Raw genomic sequence first — 20,082 nt, forward strand, 5'->3', positions numbered from 1 at the left:
CGTGTGCGTGCACGTACAACACAAAGAAGGAAAGAAAGAAAGAAATGGAGGTGTGTATGCTTTAATCTTTAAACTTAAAAAAAAAAAAGTATGACCTTCCTGGAGAAAAAAAAAATCTTTCTCCCCACAAAAGAAAAGTAATTACTACTACTAGCCTAATTCACTGATCTATCCAGTGTGTATTTAGGTCTCATTTTGGGTCCCAGGATGCTCCACGGAATGAGACTACGGATATGGAGAAGAGCGGACAGCATATTGGAATGGGTATGTAAGGACACTACCATGTTTTAAAGGGAGATTCACTATGGAGAAAATGCAGCAAGATAGAGACTTGCCGGGCTGCTGGCCGTCTGTGGATGAGTAGGACAAGGAATTGCCCTCTCACAGGGGAATATCTGGATGCAATGAGGAAGTGAGGTCTGGTGAGACAGATGAAATTGCACTCACACATTCCTAAGCCTGGTGTTTGTGCCCCAGCTCTCTGCTCCTTCTCCATAATTTCAGTCTGGGCAGACATTACTCCTCCCACTAACTTCAGACTTGGCCATGTATCTTTCATTTGCCTTACTTCTCTGGAATCAGATATTCTAAGATCATATCCACCCAGAGTTTTTGGATCACTCTCATGTGTTTGTCATCTGCCATCAGAAGACATGCTCTGATGGCTGCTGTGCTCAGAACCAAAGGCACAAGGACCACGCATGAATCTGGGCTACAGTCTTTTGATGCAGGGATGCCTTGACCAGCCCACAAGAGTGAAGTTTTGGCTTCCGGCTATTACTTCATCAGAAACGTCATTGTTGCGGCAGACATTAGCTTCAGTGTTTGTGGAATAAGGAAAGGCCAGGGTATTTCAAGATCTGGGTCCAGAACAGAAAAAAAAAAAATGCTGAGTCTAAAGACAGGGAGAGTGAAAGGCCCCTTAGGCTACTTGAAGTTCAAGTTTGAAGCATCCTCTAAGTATGATGGGAAAGATTTTATGGCTTATGTTTCTCAAATATCCTTCTAGATGCTGTGTGAAGAATAGGATACAGAAACCAGCATGGGGAAACAGGCATCAGATGCTTCAAATTGTCCATGTGAGAGATGACAGGGATAGGAGCCAGGATGCAACAGCGGATGGGGTGAGAAGTGAGTTTCTATGACAGATACTGGAGAGTTCAGTTAGCAGGACTTGAGAACTTGTTGGCATTGACATGATATATACGTAATTAGATATAGGGACATTAATTCCCCAAGGTCTTGGCTCTAAAGTTTAAGTGTCGGTCTTAAAGGTTTTAAGTGTGGGTATCAAGAAAAATAGAGCGTCAAGAAGAGAGATTAAATTTGGGAGGAAAGTTATGTCAGGTCTTAGATGTGTCATTCATATGGTGATGGCAGGGTCTTTGTTGGGTGGAGTAACAGTACGAAGAGAGAAAGAACTAAAATAATAATCACCAACTAGCAGTCTGTGAGCCTTCCCAGTTGCTGGGCAGTATCTATACACTTCCATGCCCTACCTTAGCTGGATCACATGAAAAAAAAAACAATTAAAAAATAAAAAAGAAAAACTCTAACAACCAAATGTAGTGGGAGTTTTGCATTAGGTTTGTCCTAAATTCAACAATCTTTAATTGTATCTGAAAAGACACAGAACAAAACACTCTTCATCAGGAGCCACTGGTAGTGAGTAAACCCTGTCTAAACTGGGGCCTGGAAAAGTTGGAGCTCTTAGGACTGGCCACTCACGGGAAGCAGAAGCCCAGTCCAGCCATCACCTCTGCCTCTGTTGCTCATGCACTCTGGTCTATCTAGGTCACCAGTATTCTCTCCTGCCATGGACTAGGCTGTCAGTAAGACTAATGGCAGGGCCATGACAGCATCAACTCCTGTATCCTTCCATCTTCCTGGTCAGAAAAGAAATAATGTCGCTCCATTATTTTGGCCCTGGAAATCCTCAGACTGTGGTAAAGGGATCTTGGAAAGTGAGATATTGTAAATGTTCTCTTTAAAGACTCCATAAAGGAACCAAAAGGGCTGAAGTCATTACCAAGGTAAAGATTCAAACAGCACTGTTTGGACTTAGAATATTTCATATCTATTTATAAAAAGGAACTGTTGTTCTTTTGATAAGGGAACAATTTAAGACATCTTAAAGAATTAAGGCAAAAGTCAAAGGGAGCAATTAATTTGGCTGATGGGAAAACACAAGCTAGGCATCCATCTTGATGCCTAGGACAAACTAGAACTTAGCTTTTTAAACTGAAGTTCCCCGTGGGCTCTCCATTCTGAACTCCCTGCATTAGGGAATGAATAATAAGGGTTGGGTGATTTTTCTCTGGAGGTCAGACAGTGAGTATTTTAGGCTTTGTAGTTCAAGGGGCAAATATGAAGATATTATACATTATCATAATCATTTAAAATATGATAGTTTTAAAAAGATTATGAAAACTCTTTCTTAGCTCAAAGACTGAACTACAACAGCTGGCAGGCTGTATTTGCTTTGGAAACCCCAGCTTTCTAACATCTCGGCTATTCAAAGTCATCTTCTTAGTTGACTTGGGTTTTCTGTTCCTTTCTTTGTTTCAAGACGGGGTTTTTCTGTGTAGCTTTGGCTGTCCTAGACTCATGTTCTAGACCAGGCAAGCCTTGAACTCAGAGTTATCCACCTGCCTCTGCCTTCTAGTGATTATAGGCATGCACCAATACACCCGGCTGACTTGGGTTTCACAATCGCAATCAAATAACCTTTAACATGGTTATGGCGGTAGCAGTTATGCAGTTTTGCTTTCCCCTTTTATCCCTAAGGATACGGAGACTAAGGAGCAGCTGACATGCAGCTCCTTAGCTCTAGGCTGCATCAAACCCACAAAGAGGACACGGGTCCTGACCGCCAGCCCCAGCCCTGCACCTATTCCATGAAGACTTCCCAGAACCCTTCTTCCCAACTGAAGCCCAAGAGCCTCCGCCACATAGTGAGTCTCCCTCCAAAAATGATTAAGAACAATGTAACAAACTCAAACTTGAACTTGTCACAGTGATGACAAGAAGGGAGTTGGTATGTTGGAGAACACATTGGCATCCTCGAGGTAGCTGGTACTACAACTCCATCAACCTCCCAACACCCCCATAAATGGCAATAATACCATTAATGGTGACAACAAATAATAGGCAACATGTCCTCTGCACCCACACAATCCTAAAGCACCCAACCATCTAAAAATTTCCAAAGGAGAACGTGTGTGTGTGTGTGTGTGTGTGTGTGTGTGTGTGTGTGTGTGTGAAGGTTTGCTTTTACAGGAGACAGCATCTGAACATGTTACCAAGGCATATCACATGACCTAATTCACTCATCATTATTGAGGCTAAGGTTTAAAGCTTATAATTTATGGCTGCTGCCTGCCTCTATAAATTAAAATAGGGAGGGTGTCCAACCTAGCTCACAGGAATGGCGTTCCACCCATGAAGCCACACACTGAAAGATGGAGAGCAGCCAGCGTGGCATGGAAAAGCTTTTGTGTGATAATTTCTTGCGTTTCTTGGCATACAGTGCATTGATTCCACAGCTGACCCCTCTCCTCCATCCTCTCTAGAGGGTGATTCACTCTCCTGTTATGAATTTTGATGGTATTTCATCAAGGCCCTGCACCTGGTACCAGATGCTCACTGTGAGACCACCATGGAAACAGAAATCCTCGCTGAAGTGCTGCTGGCTGCCATGCTAGCAACAGGAGAAGGAGAAGGAGGAGGAAGATGAGAAAAAAAATTCATTTCAGACACTAAATATAAATAGTCCATTTTAACACATCTGAGCAAAATAAGCAGCATTGTTTTACTGACAGTAAAATAAGCATCAAAGTTGCCCCTGTGCTGTTCCAGTCTTACATTTTAGTCAGTTCAAAGTACTGTCCCTTCTTCTTAAAGTCCATGTCCAAAACTACATAATAAATAAAATATAATTAATAAAAGATTAATAAAATAGATAAATAAAAACATAATGAATAATAGAGTAATAAAATAATAAAGAAATATAAAGTATAATAAATTAATGAGAGAGGTGGGAAATCTCCTTCTTAGTTCAAAAGTCCGACCAAAACTGCAGCTGCCTCCACTTACTTTGGAGAGAGCTTTCTAACCTCTGGCAGAGGTCTTCTGTGAGAGAGCCTTCACAGCTGCCTGCTTTTACGTTTCATTTGTCTTTATCAAATTAAAATCTTGCTGAAGCTCCTCTCGTGGCAGAAGACTCTTCTAGCTGGCTATCACGCTCAGCAGTTCTTGACTTTCCCCTGACAGACTCATGGAAATGGCTCACGTTCATCCTGGAAAGCATATCTCCAAAAGAGCAGATGGCATTTGGACACATTTCCCGGACTGTGGGAAGGCTAGATAAACTCCATCTGGAGAATCTGTAGTCGGTGTCATTGTTTCTCAGCTCTACCTGTGCATCAGGGATCCCCAAGAAGCTAGTGGGGAGAGGGGTGCGCTATCAGTACCCAGCCCCAGGCAAAAGGAGCTCCCTCTGCGGGAATGCGAGCATGCTTCTCTGTTGTAAGAGCTCCGTGTGCGATTCCATAAGGAGTGAGAGCCACAGAGCTATGTTCTAAATTCTACCCCATCTCCTGTGACTCTCTAGACCCCAAGTAGAACACTACTGTATACTAACTTCTCTGAAGCCATGAGGACAGATGGGTCTCTTCAGAAATTGTGATTGTGTGTGTGTGTGTGTGTGTGTGTGTGTGTGTGTGTGTGTGTGTGTGTGTGTGTTTAAGTGTGTAACACCCCCGGAAGAGCCTAGAGCTCACCCTATAATCAAATGTATTAACATTCTGCAGCCAAACAAACACCTGTACGTTGAATAAACAATATCTATAAACAGCCTTATCTTAGCTGAGGTCATTTCCACTTCAGAGCATCACAATGTGAGTAAGACAGTCTGTATCTGGGCTATCCAGATAGCAGTAGCCAACCACAGCCAAGCCAGTTCTCGAAGAAGGCTCAGTGGCATACACGTTCCCAAGAACCTAACCAAATACTAATATGCTTAAACGAATAGAATGTGCTGAGTTACAGCAGTATCCCAGATAATTACATTGGCAGAGACAGTGACCATAGGCCTATTTTAAGTAGGTAATAATTTTAATGTAATCATGGAAAAAAAGGAAATACCATGAGAAGGGGGCAATCAAATTCACGTGCTAGCACTGATGTTAACTGCAAATGGGTTTGAAGTGTGTGCCGACCTAGCTTTGAATAGATGAGTAAGGAGTTGGAAGAAAGAGGAAGGCATTGAGAGCTGCGCCACAGTAAGAAACCATCGCTGAGACAGAGACACTAGAACTGCTTTTTAAAAGCTCCGGGTGCTGCTTCTTTCATCGGATCCATGCTTCTCCATCAGTGGGACTCACAGCTTAACCTTTTCTGAGTCCTCACCCGTGTCAGCCCCATACTCCAGCTCCCATCCCGACACCAACTAAACACAGTACCAGCTGCATCTAAATCTCTTGCTGATGTGACAACCCATCATAGACCATTTCGTAGCATTGGATTGATTGAGCTGTGCCATGCCACTTGCTGTGAATTAAGGCTTTCCCCACTTCTATGCTTCATCTTCTAATCAGATTATAAGCTAGTTTTATAACCCTCACGTTCCTTCCTCAGTCCCTACCACAATGCTTTATACAGTTGACACTTTCAGCAATTCAATTTCATTTGACGCCTTAACATAGCCTGTGAAAACTGGAAACAATATAAATCAAAGGAAGCAAGGAACATATAAATCACCATTTTTTTTTCTGATTTAAGATGATGAGTATGCACAGGACCTAAAAAGAGGATTGGGAAATATAAAATCCAAAGGTAAGCACCAATTCTAGAAATCAAGTACAAAAATATAAAGTCTAAAACACAGATGAGCTTTTTGAATGTCTTTTCCAAATCCAGATGAGCTATTTTATTTGATTCTTACAAAGGAAAACTGGATGAATGATCTCCAAGTAACAAAAGGAAAACTTGAAGTTATTTTAAAAAAGAAAGTCGTAATTAGACAAATAGTACAAAGGGGCATGTCACTGCCAGCTCAGCAAACAAAATCAGAAATGTGAACGTGTCTTTTTTTTTTTTTCAGAGTCTTAAAACATTTTATAGGGTTGAAATGATCCTTTCTTCCCCATGAGAGATCAATACCCTAAACACTTGCACTGAGGGGAAACTGGTCACAATCACATTAAAAGAAATCTTCAGGGGCTCAAGAAATGGCTGACCTGCTAAAGTGGAAACCATGTCAAGTGTTCTTTCTCTTAATCTGGACAGAAAGGACAACAGCTTCTAAAGGCGAGAGAGCCGAGACCTTGAGCTGCTGGTGTGGAACACAGCCATCACCACCTTCACAGAGCAGCTGTGAGGACAGGCAAGGGAGCCTCACAGAGGCCCAGTCTGTAGACTTCCCCTTGCTGAAGGAGAGGTTGGGGAGGTCATCAGAGCCTCACCTGGAATCCAGCTGCCCCCACCTCTAACCCTTTCCAGCTGTCTGCAATTCTGCTCCAGCCTCATGTGGTGTCTGAGGGGCTGGGGCATCTAGAAGGTGAAAGCTAGTAACAGGGAGACTATGCAGCTATAGGAAGTGGTGAGCACAGCCCATTTGCTGATGTGGTTGTTTGGGGACAACCAGTACTTAGGCTCTTGGAAGTAGTCCAAATAAATCCATTTATTCCTCAACCTAGACGTAGGTAGAATTGCTCACTTTGCTGCTGGTGCCCAGTGTAGGCCATCAGACATTTCTTTAGGCCTTTCCAGAAATGGCTCATATACTCACTCAAAAAACAGTCTCCTTGGGAGTCTCTGAACAGCTTCTGAGCTTGGCTTCCCTGGTGGACCCCAACCTGCCACCTGCTCACACTCCTTCTAGAATGATGTTCTCCTCTGCAGTTGTGTCCCCAAATACCTCTCAGGAGTAGGAGTAGGCCGAAGGAGAGCTTCCCTCAGTCCACTCCCTGAGCATTGGGCAAAGCATTTACCCAATCCAAACACAGGCAGAAGCAGTAACGAAAACAACAAGGGGCAAGAAACACACTCACCAAAACCAGAAAGACCAACCCCACAGTCAGACTCTTGTAGCCCTTGAATTGCCCCATGAACGGATCCAGGCAGCCTAGACTCTTGTTGAATTATGAATGCACGTACAGGCAGATCACATGGAATCTTAAGTTTAACAGGCTCTCCCAGATAAGAGGGTTGACGCACTCTGTTGCCTTCCAATTTCCATGAACACGGTCACATGATACAGCTACACAACGTCCAATAGAGGAATAGAGGAATAGATGTACTGCCCACCCTTGTTGCCGAACTGCAGCTGGCTCACAGGATTAATTTCTTACTTTCTTTACAATTATTTTTCTTATTGCCTCTACACCCACTAGAATTATGTGCCAAAAAGGTATTGAAGTTTATGCATGTTATAATTCTCTGCAATGATCTGTAACTTCTTATTTACAAAAAGGAAAGCAGAGACTTGAAAATGATGGAAAGTACAAATTTTAAACAACTTACTGGTAAAGAGCCTATAGAAATAATTGTGCCACTAAATAAAACTATATGGACTATATGTTCCACACGATACTAATTGGCAGGTGCATTAGCATGTTCCTCAAGATACATAGAGAATCATTATCCAAAATATTTTCTTTTAAGTTTTTTTATGATAACTCATACATATTGCCCACAATTACATCTAAATATAACCTAGAATTTGTTTACTATGATTTCACAGATGCCTTTTAAAAGGACAAGGAACATATGTTTTATATGAAATTCCACATGCTCACAAGAAAAGAGTACCCACTCCTAGTTGTACAGCTGAATGGTCTAAACCCAACACAATCAATCAATTTTTATTAAATGTTTCTCAACCATTGAATATTTTAACTCACCTCATATATGAACGTGTCTTGACATCAACAAAATGACACATCAAGAAAGATGGCATAAGCAGACTGTGCCCCACTTTTTTTTTACATAACATGAAAGAGATGACATAAGCAGCCTGTGCCCCCATTCTTTGCTGTACAGCTCACGAAGGCATCTGGCACAGAGAGAAACACGTTGGGTACTCACTCCGAGATTGACAGGGAGACAATGTAGATGCTTGCACGGCTCTGGTAACAGGGCATCCTAGGATTGCTTAGGGAAGCCAAACAGGGGTCTGATTAGAAGCAGAACACTAGAGAGAAAAGTAAACTAAGAATATGTTGTTATGTGGAAGAGAGTGAAAGAGACACAAGACTTTCTGTGGGACTCTGACTGGCTGTCAGAAATGCAAAAGGATGAAAGGGCCTGACAGGAAACACGAAATAGAATCCTGAACTAAGTACTTAGCCTAATCCTGCTGCAAATGTGGGGCTCTGTTCTTTACAGACACGATTGCTCTGAAGCAGGGTGCCCAGGATAACAAGTTGTTGCCTGTAACTCACCACAAATATGTGGTTCCCAGAAAGCTGCTCACCATATTTCCCTTGGATTCCATTCCTAGTAATTTATCCTAGTAAGTCACGAACTTCTTAAAATAAATAGAAGTGGAAACTGCACAGGTCAAAGACAGGAAACAAACTCTCCACTGGGCATTTTCTTTTGAAGCCTGCCTTTTCTGCAGGACTTGAAGGAAACTATTGAAACTTCTGGAAAGCCTCCCTAAATCGAGATACCACAGTCATGGTGTTTCTGTGCAGTCTAGGTAAATGTTAAGACTACATTAAGGTGGGGCAGCAGGAAGAACAGGTCTGAAAGGAGACGCTATTTCACCCTTAACGACCACAGGTATCTTGTGTGTTTGTGTAGCATGGGCATATACATGTGAAAAAAAACTCTGAGAACCAGGTTTTCTACAGCAGGGACCAACATACATGTTGGCTCTTTCATGTTATAAAGTGTTTACAAAACCCTTTGCCCATAAGCCCATGCCCCCCTCTGACTTTTAAAAGCCAAGGTGGCCTAGCCTTAACCTGCCACAGGGAACGCAGTGCTCAGCACTCCGTATGCCCATTATGTCATCATCTTCCACAAAAAGCCAATGAAACTATCAACACCTCTTTTAGCAGTGAAAAGAAAGGCTCGATAACTCCGCCCAAGTGCCTCTGATTCCACAGGATCTTGATAACTACTGCATTGCTCTACCTTCATTTGGCTCTGGTGAGCCTAGAATCTTCCTCGGCTTGCTAGTACCAGGCTTTACTTATGGGTGCAGCAACCTGTGAAGGACACCAGCTTCCATGATCATTGATTCTTCACAGTTGCTCCATGATCTGGGGATGACTATGAAGAAGGTAAGTGAGATCTCTGAACTTTCCATGGAGAACAAGAAGACAGTCGGGTTACTATAGTGAAGGGAAATGATTTGGATCCAAGAGTCCCACCACCTGCCGCATCTTTATTGTACTTATTCAGATTATCTCAAGCTCATGCGCTGACCCCCCTAGTTTCAAGGTGCTTTTTATCACTGGCCTTGGTGTCATTTCAAAAAAAAAAATCCTTCAGGCTCTTTTGGGTTGCTCAGTCAGTATACATTTGAGGATCAAGTTTGGGTTTTCTACACTTGACTCATCTTACTTTTAAAAACTTTGGTTGTTTCTCAACCTCCAACAGTAAATACACTCCTGATAACACATGCAAAACATTGCACATTGGCATCTGAGGGCTCTAGCCTTTCATCCTGCCCTTGTCCCTTTATAGGTCTGTTAGGACTCAAACCAGGATTGTCCCTGCCCAAGTACCAACTGCAGCCCAGCAAGAAAATGCCTAAGGCAAAATAGAGCAAATAAAGAGAATTATTTTACATTTGTGTCACTTATTTATAAGAGCATTTTAAATTTAGTCATGGGTACTGTTTCCATGTCAGAGCATCCATCACACCCAGTCATGTGTCTACTTTATATTTTGTTTCCATTACAACATCCGTGGAAAATGTCCATCTGCTCACATGTATAGAGTGAAGATAAGAGAACAAAGCTGACACTTGCCAGTATTTAGTAGGTTTCACATTGGGCCACTGAAATTAATCTTTGTGTTGTCATGAAAAACAAACTTCTTAATATAATTTATTAGTTCATTTTATCTTGTGTTATGTGTGCTTTGCCTACATGTGTGTGTACCTACTGTCTACACAGGCCAGAAAATGGTGCAGGGTTCCCTGGAACCAGAGTCACAGACACTTGTGTACGGCTGTTGAGAACTGAGCCCAGATCCTCTGTAAATGCAGCATCCCTCTTAACCACTGAGCCATCTCTCCAGCCACACCAAACTTCTTCTCTTCCAACAACCTAGCCGGTACAATTATTCACATTTCTTCAAGGATTGATTTGTTTATTTAAATCAACTGTAAAGGTCTTTATTTAACTCTTGTCTCTCGTGCATAGATCTCTAATTTATCTGTAGCATGAGGATGTGGGAAGATGGCTATCGTGTGCTGGGCAGCATAGGCCAGCACCACAAATGGACTGTGTACAATAACCTAATGATGCATTTGCAGTCCGACCCTGTGTCAGAGCACGCACCTTGCTCTAGGGTCCCTCCGTGTAACTTTTTAGGACTTTTTGACACATTTACTTTCTCTTTCTAAAACATACCATCTCAAAACTTACAAGAAAGCCTGCTTATTTCTTATTTATTTATTGTAAATGTGTTCTAGTCAAAACACATTTCTAGGGCCACGTTTCTGCCCATCTCAGCCATTTATAGCACCTCAAAGAGTACAAGACTCTGAAGTGGTTTCCACAGTCTGGGAAAGGCCAGTGTTGCCTTAAAACCTTACTAGTTGAGCATTTAAATGGCTGGGATAGTACATTAACTAAAAGCAAATAAAACAAGCTGTTGAGAAAGCTAACAACCAAACTTCATCATGGATCTCCACACGGCCATTAGTGCTGATCCAAGCAGAAGTTTCCATCTGTGGAGGGTAGTGTTTGAGGGCAGAGTCTGGCTGTCATTGTGGTTACAACCGGAGGACACACTGCAAGGGTCCTGACAGCCCTCCTCCCTGATGTCTCTCATGAGATGTATTCATGCTTAGCTCCTTGGAGCTTTTTAATGATGCTGTTCTTGCATGTTTGACATAGATAGTTTGGGCGCCTACTACATAGCAAGCACTCTTCTAGTTCATGAGAGTGTAGTTGTTGGGAATACAGATGCGGACCTTATACTGTGGTGAGGAAGAGAAGAGTAACAAGGAAACAAATGTAGAAGAGAAGTAAAGTGTCTGCAAGACGTTCTGTCACTGCCCTCGGCTTCCCTGTCACAGCTGCCACTGGCCAGAATGGTGATTTTAGTTGAAATTGAGGAAATTAAATAAAGTTTTTAAAAAGTTGTCCCATTAATTTCAGTAGCCCTATTTGAAGTCCTTGGTGTCTACACATGGCAAGTGGCTCTGCTGTGTTCGGTTACTCGGGTGCAAAGCTTTGCCATCACTGTTAAATGAACTACTATATAGCACTACTAAACAGAGCGAGGAGGAGCAGGCTCACAGGGCACAGACACTTTTAAGCAGTTAGCTCATGAAAAAAATGCTATAGTAGGGATTCAGCACATTGAACTATCATAGGAATATATATATATATATATATATATATATATATATATATATATTTCACTTTCTCCCCAATGTGTAGGTCCTGAGAGCCAAGTTCTTCAAATGTAACATTTTACTTTCTAATAGTGGCCTAATGATATTTGAAATTTTAGGTTACTATTTCCACCTCAAAATATATAAGTGAGGGAATTTTTTTCTTTCTTCCATGGTTTCTTGGTCCAAAGAGAAGAAGAAATACAACCTCTTAATTTTGAAAAAACAAAAACAAAAAACGATACCCTCAGAAAGTAAATACATAGAGTAACCAAGGCAGAAAGGATTGTGGGAACAATTTCTGAAGGCCAAATGTTTGATTTTAAGTCTGAATAAGAAAGGCTTAAAAAGAAGAACTTAAAAGATGCTTTCCTTTTAGTTTCCAGTAACTTGGGCACTGGTTTTCTCCGTCTTTCACATCTGTTGCACCCGCAGAGCCTGATACTAAATGATCGTCTCTATAATGTACATTATAAGTTAATATATAAGTTGATATTTATGCATGAGGTATATCTCCTGACGAGTGTTACTTCGAGAATGTGTTTTACATAGACAATACATTGAAAAACAGGTGAGTATGCATTGAGTTTTTAAAACATTTCCTATACGAAAAGAGGAAACACTCTATAGTTTTAATACACACTTAACAGTCTGCTGCTAAGAGTCACTTTATACGTCTTAAGAGATAGTAGGTAACTGGCCCACTTACATTTCCACACTGGCCTCAGAAGCACACAGCTAGTGTTCACCACTCGGATATTTTTATTTCTTCACAGATGGAAAGCAGTCACACTAGGTCTGCCACAGCTAAGAATTCACTCAACGCCAGCCTTGGAACGTGTGTTTCCAGCCAGAGCAGGAGATTCTTGTTTATCAGTCTCGGGGGCCACGGTGTAAATGCCTGTGCATGGGAATCATAAACTTCTCTGTAATAGACAGCCCAGTTGTGTTGACCAACCGACTAACAGATTAATCATGTCATCCAAACAAGTCCAAGGCGCTGACTAGGCTATCAGGGAATGATCTGCCTCTCAGAGCACACACCTGGTACTTGCAAGGTTGACCCAAGTGACCAGATAATCATTCTGTAGAAATCTTGTCTGAAAGTATTAAGCAAACCAATGTGAGAGCTAAAAGGCCTTATGAGGGCCCCTTCCAGGTAGGTCTGGCCAGCCACAAGGCTCCACCGGTGGTGGCTTCCAGGTCTTCGAAGAAAAACTGTGAGCGCCCTTTGCCTCTCTTTTTCAGGGCTACAGACCCAATGAGGCAGGCAAAGCAATCTATTTATGCATCTCTATTGTTTGAGATGCTCAAAGCCATGTCTCAAAACTACTTAGAGAGATGGACAGGCTTCCCTTCTAAGCTCTGCTTACTGGAATTGATGCACAGTGGTTGGTTGGTCACACATCTCCTTTCGCATCCCAACCAACACACGGAAGAAGAACCTACGCCAAATTAATGGAAGAAATTCACGGGAGTCCTTGGGGGCTGTGTAATAAGTAGCATGCTTTGGTGCAGCCATGAGACCCATTAGCTGCCTAAAGTGGCAGCTGTGCTCGTGTGAGCGCCCCTGATTACTTCTGCCTCCGAACAACGAAGCCATTGTTCATGACCTTTCGCACCAATATTCTATATTGGCACCGTCTGTGTGCCCAGTTTCAGGAGCAAGATTGCAGGAGACTCATTACTTTGAGAAAGAAAGGAGACCAAAGTCTCCCGAGCAGTTAACTATGCACTTAAAGTATTTATCATATTGGGTCCCTTTGTTTCTGCTTTCAGAATGGCTAGGTCTATGCCTTTGAAAGGGAGAAATATACAGAAGCCCCACAATGAGACTGTGAAGTCACTTGCTTTTTCATTAGCCGTGTGCACTTCATGGAAGCTATAAACATTTCCCTGTGCCATTATGCATTTTCTAAAGCAGAGAGTTAAGAAACACTGACTTTAAGAATCCCTATTTTTTGAGTATTTGGGGTGTTCCAAATTTGCTGGTATAAATAACACTGAGAAACATGCTTATACATAAATCTGTCTGCATGTTTCCTTGAGACACTTTTAGAAAAGCTGAAGCGCTCCATCAAAATGCTTTAAATGCTTTTAAAATCTTTTGAGAAGCATAGTAAAATCCCAGCAGCCACTCTGATTTATGTAACAACAGAAAATTAAAAATAGATAGCTATGCTTTGGAATAGGTACCGGCAAGAGCTGGATACAGATCTTTGCTTGGATAAAATTCTTCACTGTCCGGACAGTGGCTGATCATACGTGACCACCAGATGTCAGTCTAAAACAGAGGAAGCTGAACTGGACATAAGAGGAGGAAGTTTCTCTAAGATTCCCAGACCTGCACATCCTGGTTTCTACCACCACCACCACCCTGGGAAAGAGCTAATAGAGAGTTTGGAGCTTGTTTAAAAAAAACTCAAAACAAACAAACAAATAAGTAATAAATACCACCCACAGTCGCCCTCAGCTGGTTCTCAGGTTTGTAACTGATTATGAAATACCAAGGCAACAAAATGAAAGCCAAGGCTGCCGGAAAAGGGAATGGGCTCTCATGAAAGTCTCTAACGTCTTGAAACTTCATCTTGGCAAGAATATTATAAAGGAGGCTCTTGATCCAGGAAGAAGCCAATCCACAAAGGTCCTGGCAACTCTAAGGCTCGGGATGTCCTTCAAAACCAACCAGGGAATCCCAAACCTAAACTAGAACACCTTGGAAAACAGTTTTAGGTGACACTCTTAGGGAAACAGCCACACAGAGACAGCCAGAGATGCATCCGCGTGGATCTGCATCCCTGAGTCCCTGATGCAGTGGTGATGTTTAAAGTCAGTAGAGCTTCTGGAGTTGGGGATAAGAATGGGGAATCTCAGGCAGCGTTGATGAAGAGTGTTGCTTGGCGCTGAGAGCAGGAGTGAGCATGGTGAAGTCAGTTAATGGAAACAGAGTGTAAGAGCCAAGGATGTAGGGGAGTGTCAGACCATCTCCACTCCATGGTTCTAGAAACACCAGAGAAAGGCTGCGGGTGAGAGCATTCCTTCAAATAGCTTCTGGGTGCCCAGCTGGGGTAATGGAAGCCTTTACGAGGAGAGCGTCTACAGCTGCTTCAAAACTCTTCCCCCACCCCACCCCATGCCCCCACTTCTTTGTCTTGGCTACGCTGCTTTTTTTTCTGTTCTCTGACCTTTTCTCTCTACCACTTTCCTAGACTCCAACCACACAAGATGCCGGAAATTGCATGATGGAATGTGTTTGCCAGGATGCTGTACTGAAACGCCCTAACCGGCATGGCCTAAATCATAAAATGGTGTTTCCTTATTACTCCAGAGGCTGGAAGTCTAAGTTCAGGTGCTGATAGATCTGAGGCCTCCCTTCCTGGTCTGCAGGTGCCCACCTTCTCTACCACGCCCTCACGCGGTCCCTCTCCTAAGGACATTAGATTGAATGAGAGTCGAGCCTGACTCTCGTTTTAGTGCGGTCACCTCTTTAAATGCTTGATCTTCAAAGTCAGCCATGTTCTGAGGTCCTGGGGTGTGAGTTTTTAGGGGACACAAATCAGTCCATACATAACAGCAATCTCTACGCTTGCTACTTCCCCTGCTGGGAAAAAAGCTTGGTTAAGGAGAGCAGAGAAGACACGGGGCACTTTGTGGAAGGAGAGTGTCTGAGGGGGCAGATTGAGGACCGGAAACAACAGCAGCAGCGGGGAGTGGAAACGAACAACATGGCAGGTGAATACTGCTGAGCTCACCAGCTTGCTAAAATTAATGTCCTCCTCGGGAATGAACGGGATCTGCCTTTAACTGTAGCAAAGAGTGGCGAGAGGGGAGATCACCCTCATGAGTGAATGAAAAAATAACATTAAGTACGCAAGGCAGAAGCTTCTCTTGTGAAGACAAGTTTGTGACACAGAAGCAAGCCCCAATGCCAGCTGTGGCCTTAAGTCTGAAAAATGGAAGACACTGAAAAGTTCAAACTGTCACTGGGCATGATGGCGAACATCTTCAATCCCAGCATTTCAGAAGCAGAGGCTGGCAGATTTCTGAGTTTGAGGCCAGCATGGTCTACATAATGAGGTCCTGGTGTGTGTGTGTGTGTGTGTGTGTGTGTGTGTGTGTGTGTGTGTGTGTGTGTACACTATGTATATGTATATATACTATGTATATGTGTGTATATGCATATACTGTTGTGCTCAGTATGAAAGTTGTACCAAGTTGTCTTTGCTGAGGTGCATCTACTCAGCAACATAAGGGGAAGGAAATAGCTGTACACCTCCTCAGAGGGACAATAAATTAACTTTCAGAAGTCTTCTCAACCTCCTTTAAGTTATTGCTATTCTGTGAGGGAAATATAACTGATCAGATATGTTTATCTGTTCAGGACCAATACTAACAAGTTAATGAAAGTAAGTGTGGGCCAGGGCCATGACTCCTACAAGTTCCTTGTCATTGTTCTTATCAGCCTTTGCTAATATCTATTTTTAAATTTAAAAATATAATTAATTTTTTTCACACCAAATATTTTGACCATGTTTCCCCTCCCCCAGTTTCTCCCAGCTCCTACTGATTGCCCTAACCCACCCAAACCTCTGTCTCTCTCTCCTTCTGTGTCTCTCTTTCTCTGTTTCCTTGTCTCTCTGTCTCTCTGTCTCTGTCTATCTGTCTGTCTGTCTGTCTGTCTGTCTGTCTCTCTCTCTCTCTCTCTCTCTCTCTCTCTCTCTCTCTCTCTCACACACACACACACACACACACACACACACACACACACCCCTCAATAACAACAATAACATGAATGAAAATCAAAACAAACAAAAATTAAAACCAGAAAAAAAAAACAAAACAGAACAAAACAAAGCAAAAATCTTACAGATCAAACAAACAACAACAACAAAACCATTCAGTTCATTTTGTGTTGACCAGCTACTGCTGGGCATGGAGGCTGACCTGGAGTTAGGCTGACACACTCAGCAACACTTCATTGGAGAAAGCAGAGTTTCCCTTTGCCAGCAGGGATCGACTGTAAAGAGCTTCCTGGTTAGGAACTTGTGTCCACTTCCTTGTTAGGGGCCGGGGCGTGTGTCCACTTCCTCCAGTCAGTGCTTGGTTTGAACCTGTACAGCTTTTATGCATGTTGCCACAGTCTCTGTGAGTTCACATGTGCCCACTAGAACCTTTACCTCTCCCAGCTAGCATTCATGGCATTAGAAGGTTCTCTGCATGCTACTGAAGAAGAAAGTTAATCACCACTATCACCCTCCTACAAATCCTGTGACCCACAACAGTGACCTGCCTGCAAAATATACTAATGCAAAAGTGGCACAAATCTTATGGGAGCAGCCAATCACTTTCTGGTTGAATGTAACACGCACTCCATGAGATGGAAACCATATCTGACATTGCCGAGGTGGCCAAGGACCTGACACGAGATAGGTCATGGGCCTAGGGGAAATTATTGACCACTGCTATGATACCATCTGGCATTTGAATACATCATTCACACACATTGTGTTTCTTGAGGCTCATAACAATTAGGACAATTAAATCCTCAGGTTAATGCATACGTTAGAATAAAGTAAGAGCTTGGATGCATTTGTATGTAATCTGGAGTCAAAAACTTTAATAGGCATGCCTAAAATGACATTAATAAGTGGAGATAACAGCTGAGCTACATGTCTTACATGAAAACCTATTGTCCTTCTTACTCCATAATGTGTTTGCCCATTTATACATTTCTACAATGGCGTGACAGTCTTTATAGCTACTGTGGACACAAAGATGCACACAATTCCTAGCCACATTTTCTCTTCTCTTCTTCTACTCTTAAAACTAGAAAGCAAAATACCAACATTCCCATCTGAATGTTACCTCATCACACAGTTCTGGCCAATGATATGAAACTCTAAGTCTGGTTTTTGCCTTTCTGTGAAAAAGGAGCTGGTATGGAGAGTGTAGACCTATTTATTTCCTCCTGCTTCCTGCCTGCAAGCTCAACAGTATACTAACTCTCTGTCAAGTGTGAGGCAAAAACAGAAAAATCAAAATAATTAAGCTAAGGATGATAGAGAAGAAGGGTAGAACATACTGTGAGCCATGATGACATTAAGGTATAGTGTGGGGTTGAATTAGAGTTCTCAAAATCGTCTGTTGAAGTCCTGACCTCTAGGGCCTCACAAAGTTAACTTCTGTAGACATAGAGATTTAAAGTAGAAATAGGCAATCAAGGTTAAAAAGAATATCTTTAGGGGAATCTTAACCCAATTTGATAAGTTGCTCTTTAAAATTAGATATTTGACCAAACACACATATATACACAGAGAAAGAGACAGACCAACCGACAGACAGACAGATAATACAGAGACTAAGAGAGAAGCTATGCTGTACTATAGGAAGATAAAGGCAGAGACAACAGCTGAAGAATGTCAAAATGTCCAGAAATCCAATGGCAACTAAAAGGAAGATGGCGTATTTTTCCCCACCTAACTGTAGCACCATGACCTTGGATTTTCAATCTCTGTAATGATATGTATATTAATATAATATAATCATGCATGACATATACATAATACATATATGTGTGTATATAGTATGTATAACATAAGTCTGTAGTTAAGCCACTTGGATTTGTGGCACTTTATTGCAGCCTCCCTAGCCAACTAAATACAGAGTTTGTAAAACTCTCATAAAAACCTTCTACTTCTAAGATTTCTGACATAGGAGACAAAAAAACCCACTGTGGTTTCACCCAGTGGTGAAAATATACCACTAACTGAATTTTTTCTTATAATAAAGTAAAATCTGAATGGGGTATAAATTAAGTCAGGATTTCAGAAGTACAATTTCAGTGAAGTTTGGGTAAATGTAGAATTTCAGAGGTAGAACAGTTGCATGTGATGATATGGTCATGGGGAAACTGTTGTGGCCTATCACTAACTGTTGAAAACAAGGCTGTCAGGCAGCATGGAATCAGAACAGTAGACTGGAGCCACCCATGCTGATGAGATGAGAAGTGTCGTGGGAACCCTGAGACCACAGAGAAAGACACAGCCAACTTGAAGAACACCAAGGAAGCTGATGCTATTTGATATAAGGAATCTCAAAAATGGGAAGGATTTTGCTAGACTAAAAAAAAATGAGAAAAAAACTCATTGTTTGGAACCAGTGAAGATGCCTAACAATTGGTAGTACCCCAAAGCACCTCTGGGCTCCATGGAAGCTAAATCAGAACAGTGCCCTTCATGAAAGCCAGGCGTGGTGGCGCACACCTTTAATGCCAGCACTCGGGAGGCAGAGACAGGTGGATCTCTGTGAGTGCAAGGCCAGCCTGGTCTACAAAGCAAGTCTAGGACAGCCAAGGCTACACAGAGAAATCCTTTCTAGAAAAAAAAAAAGAAAGAAAGAAAGAAAGAAAAAAGAAAAAGCTACAGCAAGAGAATGGCCTTGACTTCAATTATGTACATACTATAAACATTATAATCCTGGCTACTGACGTAATTGAAGCCAAAAGAAAAATTGGAGGTTGACTTATTGGAATAAGTATGCCTCAGCTGTGGAGGGGAAATTAGAGATGTTAGTTAAATCTCATATCATAAAAGCCAACTCCTACGTTTTTACCTCAAATGGCAGATGTATACCCTGTGTTGAGGGTTAACCTGATCGCATAGAGCGGATGCAGGAACATTCCGAGGGATGATGGATGATGGGGCATTACTTCAAGAGTGTGGATCCAGCGATTGTTTTTAAATACACACACAAGTTAAACTCTTATTTTTGCTTCCTTCAGATTCCAGTACAAAGGGGCCTCTTTCCAAACAGCAAGCTCTTGTTACTATAAATATACACTGACTCGCTGCATACAGGACATCTTAGAAAATAGGTCAGAATACCAGAAAGCACATATGTCACCACATGAAAAAGACAAACAGTTGGATGTGTATGCATGCTTATACCCACAGCATTTGGGAGGTGGAGGCACAGAGTGCAAGGCCAGGCTGGGCTGCAAGAAACTCTTCTCTCAAGAAAACCATAACAATAAGTATGTGTTTATCACATGCCGCTTTGTTCTGTAACTTTGAAAATATTGCCATCTCCCTTTAAGATCAAAGGACGGGATAGTTCACCTTTAAAAATGAGGTCATCTTGCTTAGTCATTCAGAAATCTCCTAGCCCGGAGCAGTGAAGGGAATAGTATCACCCTGCATTGGGAAGAATGACTTAAAACCAAACAGACTGGGGAAAGGATGCTGCTGTCTCTTCCCCTCTCTCCCCTTCTTCTATTAGAAATCGGGGTAGAGGACGGCTAAAAGCAAAATGATTCTGAGAGTGCTCACTGTAGGGAGGAGACACCGCTCTGGCTTGGGCAGTCTATCACTCTGGTATTCTTTGACTGATGAGCATCAGCTAGATAAACTGCACCAACCACAGACTGACTATGACAGGTCTTTTCGGCTATTAATAGGAGAGCTCATAAACACAGGTTTTCACTGAGGTTAGATTTTTTT

General features: G+C 42.2%; 1 long non-coding RNA gene across 1 annotated transcript; it reads left to right on the top strand.

Annotated features, from left to right (window-relative positions):
• The first annotated feature begins 9,918 nt into the window (after positions 1-9,918).
• LOC311584471 lies at positions 9,919-15,679 on the top strand. The gene is made up of 3 exons (XR_014774899.1): positions 9,919-9,995; positions 10,134-10,293; positions 14,794-15,679. It is a non-coding gene; the product is annotated as an uncharacterized lncRNA (long non-coding RNA).
• Positions 15,680-20,082: the final 4,403 nt, after the last annotated feature.

Source organism: Acomys minous (genome assembly GCF_964271855.1).
Source record: "Acomys minous genome assembly, chromosome: 15".
Lineage (NCBI taxonomy): Eukaryota > Metazoa > Chordata > Mammalia > Rodentia > Muridae > Acomys > Acomys minous.